The sequence below is a fragment of the Agelaius tricolor genome, unplaced genomic scaffold (genome assembly GCF_023055355.1).
Source record: "Agelaius tricolor isolate 1412-34295 unplaced genomic scaffold, bAgeTri1.0.p SCAF_42, whole genome shotgun sequence".
Lineage (NCBI taxonomy): Eukaryota > Metazoa > Chordata > Aves > Passeriformes > Icteridae > Agelaius > Agelaius tricolor.
Window position 1 is genome coordinate 2,585,592 of NW_027269302.1, and position 13,071 is coordinate 2,598,662.

Here is a 13,071-nt window from a genome sequence, read left to right on the forward strand (position 1 = left end):
ACCTGCGCTGCGGCCGCCTCCCAGCTCCGCCGCCGCCTCACCGGTGGCTCCCGGTCACTCCCAGTATGGTCCAAATCACTCCCGGTAGGATCCCAGTTGCCCCCGACACGGTCCCAGCGGCTCCCAGTCATGCCCTGTATGGTTCCTTTCACTCTCAGTCCCTCTCAGTAAGAGCCCAGTGTGGCCCCAGGCACTTCCAGGATGAGCCCGGTCACACCTTACCCGATGCCATTTGCCCCCGCTGTGGTCCCAGTTGCTGCCAGTATAAGTCCAGTCACCTCCAGTTTGATCCCAGTTACTCCCAGACACTCCCAGTACTATGCCAGTCACTCCAAGTGTCACCCCATCAGTCCCAGTATGATCCCAGTATGACCCCAGCATGGGGCAGCTGCTCCCAGTATGATCCCAGTTGCTCCCTGCATTATTCCAGTTTCTCTTCTTCACCCCTACTACAGATCTGATCACTCCCAGTATGATTCCAGTCAGTCCCAGGATGATCCAAACCATTCCCAGTCCCTCCCAGTCCAATCTCAATTGTCCCCTGCATGTTCCCAGTAGCCCTCAGTGTGGTCCCAGTAGATCCCAGTATGATCTCTGCTGCCTCAGTTCTGCTCCCAGTGGGTTCTTTTCCCAGTCTGTCCCAGTCCATTCCAGTCTGTCCCAGTCTCTCTCCAGCAGCTGCTGCCCACCCCCCACTCCCAACCCCATTCCCGGGCACTGGGACCCCTCCCTGCACCCCCTTATCCTGCACCAACACCCCCCTGCACCCCCTTTCCCGGGTATCCTCCTCTCCCAGCCCCTGGATCCCCCATTTCCGTGAGCCCAGGGACCCCCGGGCCCCCATTCCCGGCCAGCCCGGGGCACCTCAGCCCCAGCCTCCCTTTGCTGGGAAACCCGGCCTGGGCACGGGGCTCTGCGGCCGCTCTGGGATTTATGATCCCCCAAAGGAAAGGGAGAGAACAGCAGAGAGAGAGAGAGAGAGAGAAGGAGATTGGGAATCAGGGATCGGGTCCCAGCACCCAGCCCTGCTCCGCCGGGGGTGGGACCCGCACCCGCAGCAAAAATTGGCTCCGCTGCTCCCGCTGCTTGCCCGGCTTTGGGCCGAGCCCAGCGGGGTCCGGGCAGAGTTTGAGCGCAGGGCCGGGAGTTCAGCAGAGCCCGGCCCGGGGGTCCCGCAGGGCGCGGCCCTGGAGGGTCCCAGACGGATCCCCGAGGGATCCAGAGGGGTGCCAGGAGGGGATCCAGGTGAATTCCCTGGAATTCGCCCTTTCCCCCTCCCCCCGCGCTCCCTCGGGCACTTTCGCTTTCGCGTCTCTGCAGCCGCGATCGGGGACGGCTGCGATGGCCCCAGCGCTGGGGCTGGGGGTGCTCCGGGGGCTCCTGGGGCTCCTGGGGGACCCGGGGGCCGCGACCAAAGGTGAGTGGGACCCCCCGAAACCGGGACCCCCCTGAACCGCAATTCCCGGGCACCGGGACCCCCTTGATCTTCCATTCCCGGGCAGGGGAACCCTCCTGAACCCCCATTTTGGGTCATGTCACCCCCCCTCACTCCACTTCCCCAGCACCGGGACCCCCCTGTACCCCCTCATCTGGCACCGAGATCCCCTGAACCCCCATTTCTGTTCACCGGGACCCCCCTGAACCACAATTCCTGGGCCCCGGGAACTCCCTAAACCTCCATTCCCGGGTACCGGGACTCCCCTGAACCCCCATTTTCGGTCCTGTGACCCCCTCAGCACCCTTTTTCAGCACTGGGACCCCCCTGAACCCCCATTCCTGAGCACGCAGACCCCCTTGAGCGCCCATTTCTGGGCACAGGGACCCCCCTGTACCCCCTTGCCCAGCATTGGCACCGCCCTGTACCCCCTCATGTGGCCCCAGGACCCCCCTGAATCCCCATTTCTGGTCACCGACGCCCCCGGAACCGCAATTCCCGGCCACCGGGACCCCCTTGAATCCCAAATTCCTGGAAGGAAACTCCCCCCGAACCCGCATTCCCTGGCACGGGAACCCCCTGAACCCCAATTTTTGGGCACTGGGACCCCCCTGCTCCCCCTAATCCGGGCCTAGGATCCCTCCGCACCCCCGTCAGTGCTCTGGGACGCCCTGCACGCCCATTCCCGGCCACCTCGTCCTTCCCAGACCCCAGACCCGCCCTTTTCCTCGGCTTTTGGACCCCCAGATCTCCCAAATTTCGGCGTCCCCCCAGTTCTTCATTGCCGGCGCTTCCTGGAAGGGGTTCCAGGGGATCCCGGAGGGTCCCCTGGGGTTCCAGGGGGTCAAGAGACCCCCCTTGAACGTTCATTTTGGGGCACTGGGACCCCCCCTGTACCCCCTTCCTCAGCCCCGATAACCCCTGCACCCCCTTATCTGCAGCCTGGAACCCCCTGAGCCCCCATTCCCAGGCAGGGAAACCGCCCTGAACCCCAATTTCTGGGCACCGGGATCCACTACATCCCCTTATCCGGCACCGGGACCCCCTGAACCTCAATTTTCAGGCACCAGGACCCCTTGAACCCCGGAACTCGGGAATGGAACCCCCCGGAACCCCATTCCTGGGCACCGGGACCCCAGTGCATCCCGTTATCTGGCCCTGGGACCCCCTGCACCCCCTTTCCCAGCACCAGATCCCAGCCAGGCCATTATCTGGCACCGGCACCCCTGAACCCCCATTCCTGGGCACTGGGACCCCACTGCATCCCCTTATACAGCACCAGGACCCCCTGAACCCCCATTCCACTGCACCAGGACCGCCGTGCACCCCCATATCTGAGACTGGAACCCTCCCAAACCCTCCGTTCTCAGGCACAGGGACCTCCCCCTGCACCCCCTTATCCAGCACGGGGACCTTCCTGCACCCCCTCATGCAGCACCAATGCCCCCCCGCACCCCCTTTCCCGGCCCTCCCCCTCTCAGACACCCCAGCCCCCGCTTTTCCTTGACCCCAGCACCCCCTGGACCCCCACTCCTGCCTTCCACAGCCCCCACCCACCACCTTCCTCAACACCGGGGCCCGTGCACCCCCTTTCCTGGGCACAGGGACCCCCTGGACACCCCATTGTTATAAAATTGACTCAAAACGAGTAATTTCCAATCAAAGAATTTATTAATTATTGAAGCAGTTATACTACGTAAGCAAAGGCTCAGTGCTGGGCGACAGGGGAGTCTCAGCTCCACTACTGCCACACCAACTAGTTTCTGATTCAGTCCTTTTATCCTCTCTATCCTTCAGGAGTCCATGTTATCTCGGAGTTCTCTGCGCCTGCGCTGGTTGTTGCTAGGGGGTCATCCTTCTGTCTCCTGGTGGTTGGTGATAAAGGCTGCAGAGTCTTCCTCAGCCGCGTCTTCTTCACCCTATGTCCTTATTTGGTGACTTCTCTGTGGAAAATTACCAAAATCTTATGATTAATGCAATATGTGCCCTATCAAGCTTAAGCAAGCAAATGTCCTGCCTTGCAGACTGTGCCCTATCAAGCTTAAGCAAGCAAATATCCTGCCTTGCAGACTGTTTATCTGCCCCTGCCCCTTCCCCAGCTTTTCCCTGGTCGTTATCTCTGTGAGTTATCTGCTTGTACCATTTGCTGGGTGGGACTATGTGTGGGCTCCTGCAACCCCTTCCCTGGTATCCTTGTAGCTCATATCTCATGAAGTAGTACAGAAATAGTCAGCAGACAACTCTTGTAACACACTGGTCTCTTTTTCGTGACGAACAAAATGTAGTCCCTCATCTCAATCCCCCCTTTGTTTTGATACTCAATTTTGTTCGTCAAAACGCTCTAATTCCCTTTTGCTGAGCTCCAGAGATTCTTCTGGATCATCCATCTTCAAGGTTTCGTATTTTGCTCGTGTGAGCATAAGGTGAGCAGATTCTAATCTGCCTTTTACAATGCTAATCAATTTATTAAAAATACAAGGGCCAAACGTGAGTCCCAATAGTAAGAGAAGTAGTGGACCCGCTATCGTTGATAATAAAGTTGTAAGCCAAGGAGAATAGTTAAACCAAGATTCATAGCAGCTTTGGTGTTTTTCCCTTTCTCTTTGTCTTCTTTCTAGCCCCTCCCTTAGTTTTGCCATTGAGTCCCGTATAATTCCGCTCTTGTTTACATATGTGCAGCATTCTTCTCTTAAAGCAGCACATAGTCCTCCTTGTTGCAGGAATAATAGATTTAACCCCCTTCGATTTTGTAAGGCTACCTCTGCTAGGGAATCTAATGATTCTGTGAGGTCTTTGATGGAGGTTTCGATCCTCCTGAGGTCTTCATCTACAGAGGCTCTTAGTTCTTGGAATCCTCGGTGTTGCTGTATGAGTGAGGCTATTCCTGTTCCTGTCCCAGCTGCAGCTATTCCTAGTAACATTGCTACAGTGAAGGTTGTGAATATTTCCCGTTTCACTATGTGGGGTCCTATATTTTGATATTGTTCATAAACGTACTCTACGGGGTGGTAAAGGACTCTGGGTACTATCAATACTTGAATACAAAAGTCACTGGATTCATTAAATCGGTCTATATTTATACATGGGGTGACTCCGAGAGTGTTACAGACCCATTTAGTATTTGCTGCTGGCAGTATCCAGCTGGCAGGTTTCTTAGGGTCACTCAAATTCCCCATAACCTGACATAGATGTCGTTTTTCCACTGGTACTCGTCCTATACATCTTCCTCTCCCCGTTACCCTTGCCAAGGTTATCCCTCTCGATTCTTCTCCTTCTTTTTTCCATAGGCACCTAGCTGGGTTGGTCCCATTTACTCGTCTGCTTTTTGCTGTTACCCCTATGGCTTCATAGAACGGGGGGTTTACGGTGTAACACAGCCAACATTCCTCAGTTAGATTTGGATGGGTCTCATTCAGGACTAGGAAAGTGGCCTGTAATATTTTCCACAAGTCCCCTTCTCCCGGGTTTTCAGGTCCTCGGGTCGAATCAGTAAAGTTTTGCTTATACATTTCTGGAAAACTAGTGGTTGGGGCTGTTTCTGATTCATTTCCATTATTTTCTCCTAGCGTTAGTTCTCCAGCTATCGCCTGGTTTGGTCCAATTGGTTCGGGGTCGTGTGGCACGGTTGTCTTTTGGATTATAAAGTGCCCCCCTCTGTCTGTCCCTGGTTCCCATAATCGGGCTCCCCACATTTTCCCTAATAACCAGACTTGGTCATGTGGTTTTGTCACATTAATGTAAATCATATTGCATGTTCCATCTAACCCTCCTTCTTTCTGGGTATATGTGGAAGTGGGCTGTGTACACCCGTATGGACCCCATCCAGTTCTGATAAACCCGTCCTCGTTCCCCCCAAAGGAGCTTACTGATACACAGTCCCAATAAGCACAGTAAAAGTGTCCTGGATAGTTACAATACCCTTTTCCCGGGTTTGAGCTTGGACAAAAATAATATCCAAACTGATTTAAACATGGATTTACAGGTATTAAATCACACAAAGTACATAAAAAGCTGGGTGCGCCAGACGTGATTTTGGTCTGGATAACATACTGGTCTTCCCATCTAATCAGTGACCATTTGAAGGGTTGATGTGAATACCCTTCTGCCCCTGAACTTGTTACGATGCACCAGAAAAGAATTAAGGCTTGTAATTTGGGGCTGTCATTGTCGGAGCTCAGGTTGAATTTTACCTTTGGTTTCCCCAGTGGTGGGTTACCAATCCTGGGGCAGGACGGCCAACATTTCCTGGACATCCCATATGGGGGTCGGGGCTTCCGACAGACTGCACTGGTTATTACCTCTCTGCCTCGCCCGACGACTCGGTTGCTGCGAGCCTCGGGGTTTGCCATCTTCTCGGCAGCAGAGGTATTCTTCAGGAGCCGGATAAACCTCCCGTTTCCACTTTTTAGCACTGGTGGCCCAGTTATCAGCTTTTATTAATGAGAGGTCACGCCGCAAATTGGGGGCTTTCTTCCGACACACCACTTCCAGGATGTCCAGGAGAAAGGGGATCGGTTCGTTAGGGTGGTAGCAGAACCGATCAGGATTTACCCCTTTGGAAAAGGTTTCCCACCACTCGTCAGATCCAAGCTTTACCTCCCCCGTAGCAACTCTGCTACTAAGAATGATAGAAGTTAGTCTCCTCTCTTTCTCATAGCACGGCGTGCAAATTCCCCTAGGTGTTCTACCACTCCGACAATGAGACCACCAAGGTTCGTGACACAATTTACAGGAAAAGCATACAAGGGGGTGACAGTCACAATCTAACCAGTTACACTTTAACCTTATATCTTTGTTCTGTGCTTTTTCCCCCTTCCATGGGTGCCCTTTATGTTCTAATCACGGGGACTTAAAGTAGGGCTTTCTCAACTCGTCCTCTAAGAGTTTGCAATATCCAAGAGCCTCCCGATTCCCTATTAGCTGGGTTTGGAGATAATGGTTATCTCCAACCCAGATTATTATCCAAATCATTTATCAGTTCGTTTCAGCTTTAATTTGGTTTCTCCCGGGAGACTGCAAACCTCCCAGCTGTGAGGGGGTTTTACCGGTCCTTTTATGCGACTAGCATGAGTCCATCCTTTTTCAGCGGTTCGTATGGCTGCTTCTGTGGTGAGGAGTACTTGGAACGGTCCTTCCCACCTTGGAGTCAAGGGGTTTTCTTTCCAGCTTTTCACGAGCACCCAATCTCCTGGCTGTACCTGGTGTAAGATAAAATCTAAAGGAGGCCGTTGTGCTAACATACCTTTTTCCCATAATGCCTTTCTGTACTTTGTCAATTTCACCAAATATTTTTGCGTACATGTGTCATTAATGACAGGATGTTCGTTAGGATTTTCTAGGTTATACGGCATCCCATACATCATTTCAAAGGGTGATACCCCTAAATCAGCTCTAGGTCTTGTTCTTATATTTAGCAACGCTAGAGGAATACATTTAACCCAGGTCAAATTGGTTTCTGCTACCAGTTTGGTCAATTGCTTTTTTATTTCCCCATTCATTCGTTCAACTCGTCCAGAGCTCTGGGGATGCCAGGGGGCATGTTGTTCCCACCGTATGCCCAGAGCTGTTGCTAAGTTTTGGGTAACTTGGGAAATAAAATGCGGCCCTCTATCTGAGTCAATGACTTCTGGGACCCCGTATCTCGGGATTATCTCTTCCATCAATATTTTCGTAACTACTTTGGCTGTTTCTCTTACGGTTGGGAAGGCTTCCACAAAATGTGTTAGGTGGTCCACCAAGACCAATAAATATTTGGTTCTCCCTACTTTGGGGAGCTCAGTGAAATCTATCTGAATGTGGGAGAAAGGCCTTTTCGCTAGTGGTCGGCCTCCCTCCGGTAATTTTCTCAAATTTTTTCTATTTACTTGTAAGCAAATTAGGCATCCTCTGGTTACTTGTTTGGCAATGTCCCAGATTCCCACACTCACATACTTTGCAGCAAAATAATCTACCAGTCCCTGTGATCCCCAATGTGGTTTTTTTTTTTTTGATGTATCTTAGTCAGTAATCTATGTGCCGCATTTTGGTGGTCCCAATGGGGGTTCTGTAGGGGCCATTTAGTGTCCGCAGCCGGGCCTTGGACATGCTGCGTGTCCCAAATACGCATTCCTTCCCTTCTTATCATATTCCGTTCTTCAGTAGAGAACAGAATGCCCAAAATGGACTGCATTTCTTCCCAGGTATAGATGTTTGGTCCTAAGAACTGGTCGACCCTCTCGGCTACCCCAAAAGGGTCCTCAAATAAATGTCCCATGTCCTTCTTAAAATCTCGTACATCTGCCGAACTCAAGGGGACAGTAATAAATCCTATACCCGCCTGTGGTCCACCCATGGGCATCTCCCGTAGAGGGAATAACCCCGTCTCAACCCTACTGCGGCTCCTTGTAATCGGGCCTTGGTAACCGGTTTGGTTAACCTCCCCTTGGTTACCCTCTTCATCATTGTTTGGTGCAGGTGGTTGTGGAGGTGGTGGGGCATTGGGTGCTGGCGGTGGGACATATGGGGGCGGTGCTATAATTAAGTCGCCCAAATGATTGTCCCTCTTCCCCTTTTTGTCCGGATCCCCTTTCCCTTCTCTTAATTGGAAAACATACACTTCGGGTCTTGCTACCCATATTTTGGCATAATCACTCTCCTCTTACGAGAAGGGCTCTTTAGAATTTACCCATAGGTTCAAGTCCTGTCGAACCCAGTCTTCAGATGATCCAAACACGGGCCAAAAAACTTTTTTGGAAATCTCTTTCCCACCCCATACTTCCATGCAATAATGTATCATTCTGGCCCTATCCTTAGTCTCGGTCCCCGGATAATGCTTCCAATTACTAAGCATAAATCCTAGGGGACTGTCCCTTGGAATGGGGGGGGAGTTTGACTTGGGTTGGGGTCTTGCTTTTCCCCTGCCCCATTCGTCCGGAGTGCCTTCTTTCACTCTCAAATTCCTTTCACTTCCCCTTTTTCGTGGCCCGAGCCCTCGCGGGTCTATGGGAACCGCACTACTCAAGGGTCCGCACTCACTTGGAGAGTCCGGCTGCCGGCCCTCCTCTCATTCACACTTGTCCACCGCCACACTCCGGGATCCCAACCCCGCCCGAACGGATTCCCTTTTATACTTACGCGTCCTGCGTCTTCGTCCGGACTCCGTGCACAGATTATTAAGGGGTTCACCGGTATAATTTGTCCCGTTTGCTTACTAGTATATATTTTAGGGTCGTCGGTGAGAGTGGCGGAGGTTCTCCCAGAGGGGCCACCCAGAAAGCACTGGATGAGGCACCCCCCACTCTGGGTAGATCCTACCCGATCCAAACTCTCATCCGAGTCACGGCACCAAATTGTTATAAAATTGACTCAAAATGAGTAATTTCCAATCAAAGAATTTATTAATTATTGAAGCAGTTATACTACGTAAGCAAAGGCTCAGCGCTGGGCGACAGGGGAGTCTCCGCTCCACCTACTGCCGCACCAACTAGTTTCTGATTCAGTCCTTTTATCCTCTCCATCCTTCAGGAGTCCATGTTATCTCGGAGTTCTCTGCGCCTGCACTGGTTGTTGCTAGGGGGTCATCCTTCTGTCTCCTGGTGGTCAGTGATAAAGGCTGCGGAGTCTTCCTCAGCCGCGTCTTCTTCACCCTATGTCCTTATTTGGTGACTTCTCCGTGGAAAATTACCAAAATCTTATGATTAATGCAATATGTGCCCTATCAAGCTTAAGCAAGCAAATATCCTGCCTTGCAGACTGTGCCCTATCAAGCTTAAGCAAGCAAATATCCTGCCTTGCAGACTGTTTATCTGCCCCTGCCCCTTCCCCAGCTTTTCCCTGGTCGTTATCTCTGTGAGTTATCTGCTTGTACCATTTGTCAGCGGGAAAGGTTTCCCTGCTGGGTGTTAATCTGCCCCTGCCCTTTCCCCAGCCTTTCCCTGGTCGTTATTTCTGTGAGTTATCTGTTTGTACCATTTGCTGGGTGGGACTATGTGTGGGCTCCTGCAACCCCTTCCCTGGTATCCTTGTAGCTCCTATCTCATGAAGTAGTACAGAAATAGTCAGCAGACAACTCTTGTAACACACTGGTCTCTTTTTCATGATGAACAAAATGTAGTCCCTCATCTCAATTCCCCCCCATTTATTTATAGTAAAGTTTTCCCAACATTCTCCATTTGCTGTTTCCCTTTGCAGCTTCACCCTGCTTTTTTTTAAAAAAGTATTAACTATTTAAGAGTTAAAAGTATCACGGTTAAAGCTCTTCAATTTTGCAAAATGCAACATAAAGGCGAACATGGAAAAACCCAGACCAAAAATTGATTCTCACCCTTCTGTCCCAAACCTACCTGACAATATAAAGTAGGATTATTATAAAAAATGTTTCTCATGTTGTAATCTTATCACTGAAACTGTAGGGAAAACAAAAACTCTCCAAGAATCTCTTTCGTGTGAGAGAGTCAAGGCATTACTTGGTTCTGGCCAGGATGTGCAACAGAAATACTTTCATCCACACATAGCCCGGCTGTGCAGAAAAAATCATTCCATGACATGTCAGTTTTACCCGATTTTTCCTAAACTTTACGTAGTCTGAACCAATCTAAATCCACTGCTTTAATGTTCATTGCTTCCAAGTCATGTAAGTTTTTAGTGTTTGGTTTCCTATTAGACTCGGATTTCTTCCCCTCTGCTGAGTTTAACATCCGAACAGACTGGGAACCCCTTAAATAAAACCTTTAAAATTTCTTTCCCAAAGGCAAACCTTTGAGTAGAGAAACCTTTCTGAGCAGAGAAATAAGATTTAAAAGAACCAGGATGGGTACATTTTGCAGCAATGCAGTCGCAGGCAGCCCAGAGTGTGGGTGTGAGTGAGCCCCAGGGTGGAATTGTGCCGCGGTGCTCCCCAGCAGCTGTGGCAGTGCAGGCCCAGCCAGCGCTGGAGCTGCAGCAGCGGCAGCGAGGCTTGGCCGCAGTGGCTGGAGGTGCCAGGGGAGGGTGGCCAGGATTCCCGAGGGTTTGAGCAGAGGATCTGTGGGCAGGCCCAGGGGCTTGGCCCGCTGTGGAGCCCTGGCTGCTGCTGCGTTGCCTTCAGGGCAGGCTCAGGGGCGGCTCCCATGGTCCTGCTGCGGGCGGGAAGTGCAAATCTCCGGGGCTTCAGAGCCCCTGAGGCCAGGCTGAGGGGTCCCCCCGTGCTCAGCTGTGCTGGCGGCTGTTTCTGGCCTCAGGGACACTTGGCGTGGGCCCCTTGGCCACCAGTGGTGCTGCTTTGCGCTCCTTAGGCAGGAGCCGATGGCCTGGCTGGGTGTTGGCAACAGCAAAGTCCCAGGGCAGGCTCTGTGCCAGCCCAGCTTCCTGGGGGAGAGATTCCACAGGAGACAGGATCCTGGCTACAGCCTGCCTTAAATTTACATCCCTTATTTCCACCCTGCACTAGGTGGAGAATTGCCCAGGTAAGGAATTCCAGACATGAATTCCAAGGGAGATAATTGAATATCTGCCTTGGGTCTGGCTCTTTTTCTTGCCAAAGCCAATGGCAAAAGCTGTACCCATGGCATCTTGGTTTCTATCTCCAGCTTCCAAAGGTGTTTCTTTATTTCCCCATTCATTCTTTCTACCCAACCCGAGCTCTGGGCTTGCCAGGGGTTATGGAGGTCCCATTGTATTCCTAAAGCTGCCATAACCCCCTGAAGGGTCTTTCCTGTAAAATGAGTTCCCCATCTGAATCTATTGCTTCCACAATCCATTATCTTTGAATTATTTGTTTTAGCAATAGGTTAATAAGTGATCCAGTGCTTGCTGAAGCAGTCAGAATTGCTTTTGCCCCCCTGTTAGGTGCCATGGTGTCAGCAGAAGATTTTGAAGCCTTCCTGCTCAGGGCATTTCAGTGCCAGGCTCTTACAAGCACCCACAGCTCCGCGGGTTGAGCTGAGCATGGGCCGGTGACCTGCGCTTTGTCTGATTCCCCTTCCTTAATAACAGCCTGTCTTGTAGCTCTTTTCCCTTCTGCTGCCCTTGCAGAGCCATCCACAAACACATTGTCTCCCTCAGGCCAGGGAATGTCCCATCAATCTCTCCCAGCCTGGCTCGGGAGCTCTGTCCCTTGAGTGCAGTCCTGGGTTCCTTGCCAGCCCCTCTCCAGGCTGTTCAAACAGGAGGCTGGGTTAAACCCTTGCCCTGTCCTCAGTTCTGAATCCTCCTGTGCCACTGAACAAGTTTCATACTGTAATCACCGAGCCCTGCTCATCCATTTAGAGGCTCTTTTGGTTGTCAAAGCTTTAACTTGATGCCAGACTTGAACTCTAGGAGATCCTCCTGTTGTCATCAGTTTTCAGCCTCTGCTCCCATGGAAGCTGTGGCTGCACAATTCTGCAGACAATGAGGCTGCTCTCTGGCCACTGGGTTAAACATTTTAGCACAAGAATTCCTTTGGCAAGACCCTGTTTAACGTCCACCTATAATTCAAATTCTTTTTCCCTGTCTGGAAGGCCCAGGCCACTCGCCTCAGTTAATCTTAATTTTAACACTTGAAAATTCTGTGTTTCCTCCTTGTGTCCATCCATCCAGTTTGTTGACTGGCAAGATAGGAGTGTTGTAGGGAGACACCCTTGGCTCCAAAAGCCCTGCCTTTAACAGGGACTCAATACCAGGCTGTGAGCCCTTCCTTCCCTCTCTTGGAACAGGGTAGTGCTTGTCCTGGTTGCTTTAATTTGTAGAGGCTCCATATCTAATTTTCTGTATTTCCCTGGGGCTGCCCACACTTCTGGGTTCACTTCAGCATAGGCCTTGTCAGACTTTTGACACAGAGGTACAACAGAACTAGCCTCTGTATCCCTTTTTACAGTATTAAAATCCAGCTCTCAAATTCCTTCCTAGTTAATTACAATCACAGGAAGAAGAAAAAGAAATTTATTTCAAACCTATCCCCCAGAGCTTCTAATAGTGGTTGAACAAATCATACCTGCTCATCTTTCCCTCTCATTCCCTTAAAAATTAAAATATTCCTTTACTATTTTCCCCTTTAGGTCTAAGATTCAGAACAGATTGAGAGGCCCCTGTGTCCATCAGGAAATGCCTCCTCTCAATGCAGACCCACCTGAATGTTCTCAAGGGCTCCAGTGTGGAGGGTCCCTGGTGTGATGGGAGCTGTGACAGCCCTGCCAATCCATGTCCATCACGGGCTGGACTTGCTGGTCCTGAGGGTGCTGCTGTCTCTGCTTGCAGTGTCCTTGTGCCCTGCAGCCGGAGCCCTGATTCCTTGCCAGGGGCTGTTTGGGTGGGCTGTGCCCTGCCGAGGAGGGCAATGCCTCTGCCGGGTGCTTGTGGCCGAGCCGTGCCCTGGGTGCTGGGGCCCCCTTGGGCCCTGGGGCTGATCCCTCAGGGGCTGTAGGAGCTCTGCCCTGGCCTTTGCCTTCAGCTTGGCCTTTTGCTGCTCCCTTCTTGCATTCCCCTGCTGGGCCTTTGTGCCCAAGTGCTGCAGGGCCTTCTTCTGCCCCTCCTGCAGCCCCCCTCAGTGCCTGTGGGTGCTTGTCTTGCTTTACAAGACAGGTGTCTGCTTGGGAAGGCAGAAAAAGCCCCTCTTGGAATGGAGAATGCAAACCCCCTCCCTCTTAATTTTTAGGATAGTGAAATCAAGGGGCTCTCAGGCAAAGATATGGGATTAGGAA

At 51.6% G+C, this 13,071-nt stretch overlaps 1 protein-coding gene, 1 long non-coding RNA gene and 1 pseudogene across 2 annotated transcripts in view; 1 reads left to right on the forward strand and 2 right to left on the reverse strand.

Moving 5' to 3' along the window:
- Window positions 1-13,071, reverse strand: part of LOC139603897 (zinc finger protein 436-like) — a 450,855-nt pseudogene that overhangs the window by 385,957 nt on the left and 51,827 nt on the right.
- The window catches only part of LOC139603880 (zinc finger protein 436-like), a 249,248-nt gene that overhangs the window by 164,277 nt on the left and 71,900 nt on the right, over window positions 1-13,071 (forward strand). The gene's annotated exons all lie outside the window — the stretch shown is intronic.
- LOC139603920 (uncharacterized) lies at window positions 3,088-9,000 on the reverse strand. Its single transcript, XR_011683849.1, has 3 exons — window positions 8,549-9,000; window positions 3,576-6,633; window positions 3,088-3,378 (listed from the first exon to the last, which is right to left on the reverse strand). It is a non-coding gene; the product is annotated as an uncharacterized lncRNA (long non-coding RNA).